Source organism: Tenrec ecaudatus, chromosome 4, assembly GCF_050624435.1.
Source record: "Tenrec ecaudatus isolate mTenEca1 chromosome 4, mTenEca1.hap1, whole genome shotgun sequence".
Taxonomy (NCBI): domain Eukaryota; kingdom Metazoa; phylum Chordata; class Mammalia; order Afrosoricida; family Tenrecidae; genus Tenrec; species Tenrec ecaudatus.
Genome location: NC_134533.1, coordinates 183,845,602 through 183,858,607, shown reverse-complemented (window position 1 = coordinate 183,858,607; position 13,006 = coordinate 183,845,602).

The following is a 13,006-nucleotide window of genomic DNA, read 5'->3' as shown; positions in this document are numbered from 1 at the left end:
TGGCTCATGCCTGCAACAATGATTACTAAAGTATTCTCACAATTTTCTATTTTCTTCAATCATTCTGTAGGGAAGAGCTTCCCTTCTTCTTCATCTATTGGCTTCTTTGTCTATCACTGGATCACTGCAGACTCACAGCGTTGAGATTATTCTCTAGTAAGAACCCTTGAGGGGGGGTGCGGGGGGGGGGCGTAGGGAGAGAGGGTACAACTGGGTAAGGACTTGACTAGTAATTGAAAACCTGGTTGGAACTACCCGAGGCTCCTCAGAAAACGGGCCTGGCAATCTGCTTCCAAAAATTCACACCTTGTGACTCCATAGCAGCTAACAGCATGAGAACAGCTTGCGTGAACTATTTGGTTGCTTAATCGGTCCAGTGTTGGGTGCTGGGAACTTTCTGAGTTCTTTATCCTTTTTGGACCACTTCCCTCATCTCCTCCTTCTGTTTGGAACCCTTTCCGACTTTGAGGCACTACAAAATGAGCCCGGTGTAGTTCTCCGATTCTCCCCAGGGGAAAGGGTTCCCACACCCCCATTTTCCGACCCCAGCTGCAATGAATTTTTACCCATGTTCATAAAAATAAGTGGTTGGGGGGGGGGTCCTCTCTTATCTCACCCAAGGAGGACTGGTGGCACAGTGGTTAGTCGTCCTCTACCAAAGGAAGAGTCAGCTGCTTGAATCCACCCAGCAGCCTTGAAGGTGATCAACTCAGGGGTCCCTAACACCAACAAAACAATGCCCTCAGGTGAAGGCTTTTGTTCTAGCATGAAGGGGAGTGTGAGAAGGGTGTTGCCTCTCCTTCAGTGGCCTCAGTTGCGGCTCCCAGGCCTGCAGGAAAATGAAAACTGAATCCACTGCAATTGAGTCAGTTCTGACTCAGTGACCCTACAGACCAGAGCAGAGGCGCTCCATAGGTTTCCGGAGACTGTAATTGTGGGAGCAGGTAGCCTCTGGACATGAATGTTTATGGGAGATTTTCTCCTCTGGAGATAAGTGGAGCAGCTGCTGAATTTGAACCACTGACTTGAAGTTAGCAGCCCAACTCTTGGCACACTGCACCCTCCTCTCTCTGTAGCTCCTAGTAGTTCACACCACCTTCCCAGCCAGTAGTTGGCCTCTAACAAGGTGTCACCTCTTGTAGCTGAAGTCTTCCTGCTGCGGTCTGGTAGCACTTCCCTCAGAGAAGCACCCTGCAGGTGCCCGTTTCACCAGAGTTCAGGTTATTTGGTTGCCCTGCGACTTAAGCTGTCTGATTTCAAGAAAATTTGTGACCTTAGACTCTGTGTGTTTTATTACTATTGTAAGAGGGATCCGGGATCGAAGGTCTTTGCACTCACTTTCCAACATCCCAAGAGGAATCTGGAATCTATTAGATATAAGCATTGCTTCATACTACTATAGACTCTGTTCAATCATTTTAATGGATGCATTTAACTCTAACATTTATTTATCCAAGCCTCTATGGCTAGAAACAAAAATTAGTTTTAATTCTAATTTGAACCCACCTAAGAGGTGCCTTAGAAGCCATGTCTGGCAATCTCCCACTGAAAGGTCATGGGCTTGTGAATGACGGAGCAGCTCTATTCTGCACACGTGGGGCCGTCATGGCTCAGGATCAACTCAACAACGACGACAACTCTTAGACATAACACTGAAATCACATCTTTATGTATAAAATAGGCCTTTCTGTTAGGATTCGCCATCCCTTGGTTTACCATCCTGTGTTGGCTCACCTATTGGTGTGATGCTGGAAGACATGCCCCTGGTATTCCAAATATCAGACGGGTCATTGGTGGTGAACAGGCTTTAGCATAAGCTTTCAGGCTAAGAGAGACTGGGGGAAAAGGTTGGCACCTAGACGGTAAAAACCTGTGGAGAACAGTCCAGTCCACAACATCAGCTCGCAGTTCTGTGTTCATGTGTCTCCTCATGTTCAAGGTCAGAAGCCACATAGTGTATATGTTTTCTGATGGAAATGCCATCTAGCACAGACCTCAGTTCACTGTAGGGTTCAGCCAGGGCTATGGAAGAGCTATTTACTGAGTCTCAGTTCAGGACAGAAAAAAAGAGTAAGATTGCCGCAGCTAAGAGTGTAATGCATTGTTTTAGGGGGAGAAATGGTATGGAGGAAGCAAAGTGTCTGTAAAATAAGAGGTTTGAACAAGATGACTACTACTCACATCTGGATAGCTCCAGCTCTATGTCTGGGGTTATCTTTATTTAAACTTGTCACTACTGACCTTCATAATCGTTTTCATACTGGGAATCGACCTTATCACATCGTTTACAAAATCCTTGTACATCCTCTCATTCATTTGAGGTTCACAGCTCCCAATGGCATAATATTCTCTCTGGACTCAGAAGGAGGTGGACATTAGTTCCCTCCCCAGAATCCATTGCTCTTTCTCGATGTGGTTCTGAACTCCAGGATTCCACTTGGGGATCCACAAAATCCATTCCCCTGCTCATAATAGTTTTTCCAGTGGGGTGACCTCTATAAAGTGAATATTAGACTCTTTATCCAGAATTTGAAATGAAAGCATTCTCTCTTTGCTGAAAGTAATGAAGAAAAAGCAGGAAACCCTGGGGTCTGTTGATAATGAACGGAATCAACCTTCCGATAAGGCCAAGTGCTATACTAAGCAGAAGGAAGACATTTTCTAAAGAAATGTTATTCTTAAGCAGTTTTATTGGCATACAATTCAATAATTCAATCATCTTAGAGTTGTACAATCATCATCATAATCAAACGTAGAACATTTTCTTCCTTCTTGTATTATTATTATTAACTCACCGTTTCCCCCCAACCTCCCTGCCCTGCCCCAAGAAACCATTCATCCAGTGACTGTCTCTACAGATTTACTTACTCTGGATTTCATATACAGAAAAACATTTAAAAAAGTAAAACAGAAAAATTTCAGTGGAAAAGAAAGCAAAATATATTAAAAACCAGAACAAATTTAAAAGGGAAATAAAATGATAAGGTGCCAAACTTTAACCTAATTGCGCATGATAGCAAGTATGTTAGTCGGGGTTGACTAGAGAAACAAATTCATAGACACTCATGTGTATATTTATAAGAAAAAGGTTTATATATAAGAGCAGTTGAATATTGAGAAAACATCCCAGCCCAGTCCATATCAAGTCCTTAAGACTAATATTAGCCCATATGTCCGATACCAATCTATAAAGTCCTCTTCAGACTCACGAAACACATGCAATGCTGCTGAATGCAGGACAATCACAGGCAAGTGGGTGGGAAGTCTTGTGGATCCAGTGGCATTGTAAGCATCTCAGTGCTTAGGTGAGTCTCCATGTGGCTTCTCAAGATCCAGGGTTCTGGCTGCATCAGGGTAGGTCCATGTGTCTTCTCCTCAGGAATGTCTCACAGGAAGTCAGCCTTGACAGTAGAGAGTCTCCAAGGAAGTGAGCAGAGAGTGTCTCCAACCTCCAACAGGAAATACCGTAGTTTTCCCAGAATCCTCAGGGGAAGGCCATGCCCACAAAGGCTCATTGGCTGTGACCTGATTGACAGCTTAGGCTCTGCCCCTTCACTCATAATCCTCTCAAATCCCAAATTGACACCAGATTATGTAACTACCACACCAAGGCTGTTCACATCCCTGGTCTATGATCAAGGCAATTCACCAGAGGCTTGATTCACATGCATTTCAAAAGAATCTTGATAACATTTTGAGATTCTGAATCAAATCTTTCTGAAGTCATAATGGAGTTTTTCCATACATGTGAGCCAGTAAATGATATAGTTTAATAAAATTAGAAATATTAAAAAATTATACTATTCATCTGGGTAGAATCTTGGTTCAGACACTTAACTCTAAGTTAAGTGTCCATTTACTTTCTGCGCATACTTATATTCATACATACTACATATGTAGGCACACGCAACTACATACATAAATAACCACCATTTTCTCACCTATCAGTAAACTCGTATATGTTTAGTATACCAGTTAAATTTTAGTATACCTTAAGGCAGCTGTTCTCAACCTGTGGGCCATGACCCTTTGGGGGTAAAATGATCCTTTCACGGGGGTCACCCAATTCATAACAGTAGCAAAATTACAGTTATGAAGTAACAATGAAAATAAATTTATGGTTGGGGTCACCACAACATGAGGAACTGTATGAAATGGTTGCAGCATGAGGAAGGTTGAGAACCACTGCCTTAAGGGTAGTTATTGAGCCTCAACTCATAAGCATTTTTGAAAGAAGGCATAATTCAAAAGACCTAGGAAGCATAAATGAAGTAATACAAATTTGGTCTGTTATATCTTCTAAGAGTTTCCCCTCTCATTCCCACATCCACGTGAAGAAGTCTGAAACTTATACCCTAACTAAATCATCCTAATCTCTCAAATTCGCAATGGCAGTTTACAGTTGCTAGAGTCACCTTTCACAAGGACAGGAGACTATTCCCTATGGGGTAATTCCACTCTGCCGTAGAGAGTCGCTGTGAGTCAGAACTGACAAGACACAGAGCAACCAATAACAGACCATTTGAGAGCCTGAAATGCTACCATAGAGAGGTGGCATTCTTTTGAATCTTTATAATTGGGTAGGTCACTGACAGAGATATTTGGAATGATTGCCTGGCATTCAACCTACATACAGTATTCCAGGGGAGTTTAAATAATTGGTAGTGATAACCAAGAAAGTAAAACAACCATCTGCATTTTCTCTTAACACAAACGGTGTTAGCTCTATTATTTTTGGTACTTTAGCACTTTTGCTTACTTGAAATGATGTTGGGAGGGATAACTAGAGGAGACATTTTCCTGACAAAATGCAAATAAATGGTTCATATTGTAACTCTTCTCATGGTCACATACAAGTTGTTACAGTTTTTCTTTGCTGTCAGTGACTGTCATATTTCTTTCTCAAAAGATATTTAAGAATGCAAACATGCTAGATTATCTTTATTGCAGGGAAAGCATTAACTATTTTTAAGTGATTAATTAAGAAATTTCAAAAAGAGTATTACCAAAAAAAACCAATAATTTACTGTTTCAGTTTTCTTATCATGGGAATAGTACTATCTTCCCAGTTGAGTTATTGTTTGGAGGTCCTAGCAATAATTGATAGCAATATTAAATCTCTATTTGTAAAAATACTGGGGTAATGTGATGTATGACCAACCAGCAACCATAGACTTAAGATCTGAGAAGAAAACCAAAACCCAAATATCCTCACAGTCAATTCAGTGCCGGAGTCAGCCTTGCTTTACATATCACCCTCACAAATCCTGTGTGAATATATATTGGATATAGATGTGGACAAACAAATGAATGACTGAAGGATGAGATGTGAATTAATGGTACTCAATGAAAGAAACTGATCAATTCCTCTTCTGGATTGTACTTCTCATGACCTTCAATTATGACAATAATCTACTTTGGTCCCTGAATGGCTCTAGAAAAAGATGATCCCGCAGAGAGTTTAAATGTAATTGGCTGATGGGGCTCCAGCTTTGTGTGGACCTCACAACAGGCCATCTCAGCAAATTTTCTTCCAACCTGGGTCAATGACCCATCCTCATTATCTTAACCTTTCTGCTTAGTAATCCTCCTATGAGCAAGCGCAACTCCCAAGCCCTATTAAGCTAAACATTTTAGAATTGCAAATGTGGTTAATCTTTGGCCTTCTAATTCTTTAATAGCGGATTCTTGCTATACTCGTTGATGGTCAGGGACTCTTTGCCAGCCTTCAAAGAAGATGCCAGTGCAAATAGGGTTTAGGTGAAACTGCTGATACATCCCTGGACCCTGCCAGGAGAGGGCAAGGCGCTAAGCACAGAGGGGGAAGCCAAGCCTAAAAGCTGACCTTCAATAAATATGGAATGCCCAGTATACAGCACGTGTACCCCGTGCTAGGTGCTACGTGGATCAGAGGTACCTGGGCCCTGCCTTCCCCAGCTCACCGTCTAATACCTAAGCAGTAATTTTAATCAATTGCCCTCACAGCTTTGTAAGAGGTATGCACAGGGAAGCCATTTCCCCCACCCCAGAGAGTTCTCAAGAACCGTGGTGGCATAGGAGTTAAGCAAATGACTATTAACCAGAAGTTCTGAAGTTCAAACCTACCAGTCACTCTTTGAGAGAAAGATGCAGCCATCTCCGTCCACAAAGATTTGCCACCTTAGAAACCCTACGAGGCCCGATCTACCCTGGACTGTAGGGGTTCTCAGGCAGAATCGGATCCCCAGCAAGCTTTGGTTTATACGGTTCTTGGGGGGGTTACAAAAAGCCAGGAGAGAAAGCTAACCCTGAGCAAAAAGTTTGAGAGCAAGTCATTTATTTAGAGAAATACCAGCAGGGAAGCATGGGAGAGAGACAGGGAAAGGAAGGAGACCCGTGTTTGGTCAAGCAAGTTACTTTCATCGGCCTCTGGAGTTGGAGTCTTGCTAGAACACCAAAGGGTCAGCGTTGAATACGCTCCTTGGAGTGGCTCTGCCGAAGAGAAATCCTGCCAGTTTGGGGTAGAGGATCAGGCCATTGGTTCCTCTGCATTTCCAGCAAGCCTTGCTTGTCAGCAGAATGTACTTGGTAGCCCGAGAGAGTCCTCAGTGGGGGTCACAGTGACTGGCAGACAGCAGACCAGCTGTCCCTCACAGGAAGAGATGGCAAGCTGATGCAGATGAGCTGTTGACAGAATCTGCTACAAACCACATGGTGCTTCAGTCGAGCCTTCCTTGAAGCATCAGTCAACACCCAAAAAGAAAGGACACAGAGAAGACAGGGTGGAAGTTGGGGAGCAATCAAATCACAGTGGGTTTAAGAAAAGGTGCATGGTTTAGAAGAATAAATGAAAATGAGGTTGGGGGAGGGGAAGTTGTGGACAACTATGTTTATGGTCCAGGCAACTGGACTCAAAGAGTCGATGGGCACACATGGCTGAGGGAGGGGGCACACAGTAGAGGACAAGTTGTGGGGACCTAAGTCCTTTCTCATCTCTATCTCCACTTCCATCTCTTCAGCTTACGTCTAGTTCTACATACATTTTCAGACTATCTCCATGGTGTCAGCCTATACTCAGGCCTAGCAAGATCGTGCCCTTGAGAGGCTGATGCACCAAGGGTTTCCTCCTACAAACCTGGATGAAGAAGTGGTTCTTCTCTGCCCCTCGTTCCTCTCCAGTCCCTCTCCATACCGACAGCCTACAACCCAGCTGGCTCCGAAAGACACCCCAGATCCATTTGTTGAGAAATTGAGTTCAAGTGTGTGAGTGAGTGACCCTCAGAAATCAAAGTGGAAAGAAAATTGCCTCCAGAAGATCCAAATTTCAGTCCAAACATTGGCAGGCTTAGGTTATTGGCAAGTTGGCTTCTTCCTCTATAAAATGAGAATAAGAAAGCCTACCAGACAGGGAAGCTGCTGTGGAAATTTGGAATGATAATAAAAACCATTAGTTCCAACCAAGTCAACTCCAAATGATAATTGCTAATATTAATATACATGGAACTCTTCTAATATACAGCACACTGTCCCAGCATTTCACATATCTTAAAAGAATTAAAAAATACCATCTCTTGAATAAAGTTATTATCTTATACTAGGGGTGAGGAATGTCCAGCCAAAGGGCTGTTTATGGCCCACAAAATCATCAATACCTGTTGACCCCACAAGCCTCCCTAAAGAGAAGTAGATCAGGTCCAGCCATCGCATTCGGGGAGAGCTAATGAAATGTTTGCCCCTCAGCTGTTATAAGCAGCCTGTGGCAGAATACGTTTCCCCACTAGTGTCTCGCAGCCTTGTAAATGGAGATATGAAGGGGTTACATGACTTTCCCAAGTGACAGAGCTGAGATTTGAATGCAAGTAGACGATATCCAGCCCCTGTCCTCTTCATTACTAACTGTGCTTCTCTAAAAAATGAAATTATGCTTGTGATTAGGGCTTTACTCTGAAGCAAACTGTAAAGCAAACACAATCTATAATCAGGTCTTCATACTTCCCATGATCTGCCCCCCCCCGCCTCCCGAGAGTCTCCCCAAACAGGAGCCTGGTTCTAGTTCTGAACCTTGGTTCTTCGGTGAAGAACTGGGCATGTTCTTAAGGCGGTTTTCCTGAATAAGGAAGGCTAATAAACCAGTTGGCTTTCTCTCCCCAAGCTGGTATTTCCATCCTGCTCTTCCCATTTGTTTTTGAACTTGTGGTTGTGATGTGGGTGACAGTTGACAGTAGAAATCCATTTTCTGCAGGTTTTTGGAGTCCTTGGAGTGGATGATATTAATAGGGTGGTCAGGGACAGCTTTCTTATCAGGTGGTACTTGAGGTGAGGCCTGACCTGAGAGAAGGAACGCCAAGTTCACGGGATCCAAGGGAGCCCCCAGCTTGGTGTGTTCCAGAAGATGTCATGTTGGTCAAGAGAGCTATTGCACAGTAGCAGCAGATAACCACACAGGTTCTGCCCCACATCGATCACAATATGAAGGGAGCCTCCAGTGTCGAGGACATGGATGGGGGTGAGAGAGGTGCTTGGGAAAAGTGAACGTGCCTGACAGTCTATGCCAGGAGGCCATGTTGGACTAACATCCCAAAAGAAACCAAGGAACACTTGTGACATTGTTAAGTAAGCAGGGAACTATTAACCACAAGCTCAGAAAGTTCAAACCCACCAGCCACCCTGCAAGAAAAAGATGAGGCTCTCTGCTCCCAAAAGCTCGAAGGGTCACTCAGTGACAGTAATAATATCATCAGACATTGGTAGATCATCTATAGTTTATATGAGGTTTTTTCAACTGTTTATTGCATTTGTTCTTTGTAGCAATCTGCTAGTGATGAGAAAGCAGACGTGAGGGTGGGGCCGAAGCAATGAAGTGGCAGAACTGGGATATAATCCAGGTCGGTCAGTTGACAAAGCCCCAGCATTTACCCATCTGCTAGAGTTTCTTCAACAGCCTCTTGGTATTCTGATGGAATTCACCAACAAACTGACAGCTTGGTCACCAAGCAAAAAGACCAAGTGTCTTGGGCAAGCTGCCCCATCAGAGCGAGCATTGGGATTACTTGGGGATTTAGTGAAAACAAAGGCTCAGGCATGTGGCAGCTCTCCGATCTGCTTATGAGCCCACCTCTACCTCCTGGGAGGTGGCGGTGGATACAGATAAGCACCTAGATTGATAGAAGCAACAGTGTGGTCAACACAGAGCCTGTTGCTGTAATGCATTTGAGATGCCACTGAGCCCCCAGCTCTCTCTTCATGGACAATTAATCTACAAAAAGAAAACAAGAAGCATTTCTATCCCTTGGGTAAGCAAAGGTTATATACAAGTTCGTGAGGACGTAGGACCTGGCTTTTTTGTGCTCTCCACTCTAAATAAACCTGGACAGCTTCCCAGAAGCAAGCACAGCCTGCTGAATAAACAGAACACCTTGGAGTTAAACTGCCTCAGCTATGTTAGCCTGCAGTCATTGTAAAGGATTCTTTTGTTTATTAAAATCAAGCTATTCTCGTGCCATGAGATAATCCTTGATGTCGGCAGCCTATATTCCCTCCATGGAGTTTTGGGAAAAGATGGAGGAAAGGAAAGGGCTTAGGTCAACCTAAAGCAACTTTTCTCAAGCTTTCATGTGCCTTGGGATTACCTGGGGATCTTGTGAAAATGAAGACGCCATAGGTCTGTAGTGGGGTGAGAGTCTGCCTTTCTAACAAGCTCCCAGGCAACCAACCTCATGACCACTGGCTCATGGGCCGTCCTAAACTTTATTTTCAAGAGAAGACAACGGGCCTGCTTCCCCCACAGGATTAACTTGTATGTATCCATGTATAAGTACATGTGAGTAGATATGTTTTTAAAGCCAGAGGAAGATGCTGACAAGTGAAAAGACAGCGAAATATCTCTACCCATTGGCTTACTTGTTTGCCTTCCTCCCTGCACTGTGCAGAGAATCAGAAGACACTTTAGCAGCAGTTCTCAACCTGGGGGTCCTCACCCTTTTGGGAGCCGAATGACCCTTTCACACAGGTCACCTGATTCATAACAGTAGCAAAATGACAGTGATGAAGTAGCAATGAAAATAATGTTATGGTTGGAGGTCACCAACCTGAGGAACTGTATGAAAGGGTCGTGGCATCAGGAAGGGGGAGAATCACTGCTTTAGAGAAAATGTCCAGTATCTATCAGGCTCAGTAAGGGTTCTGAGGAATTTAGGGTTGGAGCCAGGGTATGGCAGAAACATAGATGAGTTTAAATTCCTGCCTAAAGAGGGCCGGAAAGTGTAAGGCCAGAGTCCACGTAGCTCCCAGGACCCCAGAGAAGGCATTTGCAGAAGCTGATCTTGAGCTCTGAGAGGCCGGGCCTGATATTTTACTACAGGTGTGACAAGTTCATAGAAAATGACACAAGCCAATCAAAACGCACCCGAGTTACCTCTGAGCCGCCACCACAGCTGGCTATTTCAATGTAGTTTGTTTGTTTGGGTTTATTTTCTCTTTTTATGTGGTCTGAGCCAAGCCGGAGGACAAATCCATCAGGGGGTAGACAAATCGCAGTCTGTCTGTCCAGGCCTTCCTGGGAGGGTGCAGCCTGGGAGCTGGCTGACAGAGTGCTCTGCCTCTTCCTCTGCCAGGCTCTCTCCAGGGGTCTGCGTACCGTTTGCTTCCGCCTGCTGTGTGGGCCTAGCTCTACAGCTGGTCAGCATAAGAAATTAGGGGCCTCTCCCCTCTGCATGGATTGAGCGATTGTTGCCAGAAGAACAACTTTACCTTGGAGATGACCAGCAGGACAATAGATACACCAAGACCAAGGAAGTTGGATGATTCCTGGGGCCCAATAAATTGCAATGTTCAGAATGTGGCCTACTGGGGTGGAAAGGTGGCAGGAAAGATAATGCCGCTCTGTATCCTAGCACTGCATGTCGTGGGAAACCACCTACAAGGCAGTTTTTAAATGTCACCTAAGCTGGACAAGCCGTCAGTAGTGAGCTGTGCTGGTTGACTCAGTACGATGCCAAGAAAGACTGCTCAGAAATGGTCAAAAGGGGAATGCAGATCGGGGCCAAGAAACCTTCTCTGAAAAGGGCCAATGGAAAACAGCCAACGCTCGGCAGGCCCGACCACTGAGAGGACTGCAATGCTGCCACTGTGGCTCAAAAGCAGCTAGCAACGCCTACACAACAGACAGGGCTGAGTTCCAGTTCAAACGTAGAAGATCAGGCGGTAGGCAGGATTCGACCCTTCCACCTCACAGTTCCACCCGGTATTCATTTTGTTCTTGACATCAAGCTATGCACACCACATTGGTAAGTGCTTTACAACAAAAAAAGTTAGAAAACATCTTTTTTAAAACAACGATATGCAAGACTGGGAAAAATTCTGAATGGTTAAGATTGGAGTGTTTTACTGTTCTTTTTCGTGCTTTTTAAATTTTCTGAGAGGAAGGTATATAAAACACCCCAAAAGTCATTTTAACTTAAAAAAGACTTTAACTGAAAAATGATAACTAGAGAAAGTATCTTCATGAGTGGTCCTATGGCATTCTGAATTTCTTCCAGGTACTCAGAGTGTGACGAGGCGACGCGGCATCAGGTGCAGCCATGCTAGCGTGCCTTCTGCAAGTGCCAACCAAGCCATTCCAAAGATCACGTCAGTGACTGCTTCAATATGTTCCTCCCACTTCAGCCGGGGGCTCCCCCGTTCTGCATTCCTTCACACGTTGGCAGGGAAGACTTCCATGATTCACTGATAGTCTGTTCTCAGATTCCTATTAAAGCTACAACGGTCACAGCGAGGGTGTTGACATTTGAGGTCAACTACCTGCTCAAAAAGTTCAGTGGATTTGGATGTCTCCTAAAGCCAAGTAAAGTGTGATCACATGACAAGGGGGTCTCCCACTCGTGAACTCAAGTGAGCTCAGGTTGACAACAGTTTCAACTGGCATCGTCGCTGTGGCCACTTTGGGAGCACATCTGCTAAAACTGGATCAACACAGGAAGGATGAGCATGGGCGCCTGAACAAGCGTGACACTCAAATGTGTGACGCCTTCCACATGGAAAGGCAAAAACGCTTACCAGTCGTTTAGAAACAAACGTAAGATCCTGTTGGATTCTGAATATTAAATGTTGCATTCAAAGATACACCTGCAGATAAAAATATGAGAAACCAGAGGTCCGTTGAATTCCTGTCCAGGGCTATTGTAGATTATGGCTCTGTGGGGAGGTGGGGGAGGGGGCATGTCAGTAAGGGAGCATTTTTTGGCATACAGGAAGAAATGCATGAGCATCCCAACATATCTAGCAAGTTCCATCGAAGGGCAACTTGTTCTTATGCGCAGAGCCAGAGTTCCAGGGAATGAGGATGACAGGACTAACATTTCACCAAGGATGGTCATTCTCTCAATCCCAGCCTGCTTCAGACCTCTGGGGACTTCTAATGAGCTTTCCATAGAGGCGGGCACCCAGCCTGCTTCAGGGAGCAAACCTTACCTCAAAGTATGCTGTACGCTGACAAAGGAACTTTAAGGATACAGAAGAGTATCCTTTGTGCAGCTAAGAAACATGTCGTTGGCAAAGAAATCAAACCAGATATATGAGAGGAGGAGAGAATAGATCGAGGTGAGGAAGGTGAGGTGGGACTGGGCTTTGTGTATAGTGTGGTCTTCTGAATGTCTTCCTTTTTAACTCATTGGGAGCTTCTGGGGATTGTTGAGATGCTAGGTAGACATGCCATGCCTTGGGGTCCCATGGAAGTGAAGATATGGCCTACTGGTGAGACCTAACCTGCCAGTCACCAAGTACTGCGTGCATATTAATAGCAAGCTATCCTCGTATGCATTGCAGAGCTCATGTTAAAACTGAGTACCGTTTAAAAGAACCGGCTTAAAAAGTCAGATAATCGAAAGGCAACTCTAAAGCTGGCTTTGGTTCCCTTAGTCACTAAGGCTTAGTGTAAGGTAAGGACAGATGGATCAGGTCAAAGGCCAACAGAATGGATAATGAGAAACACCAGGGAAGAATCGATTGGCAAAGGCTTGGGAGTTTGACC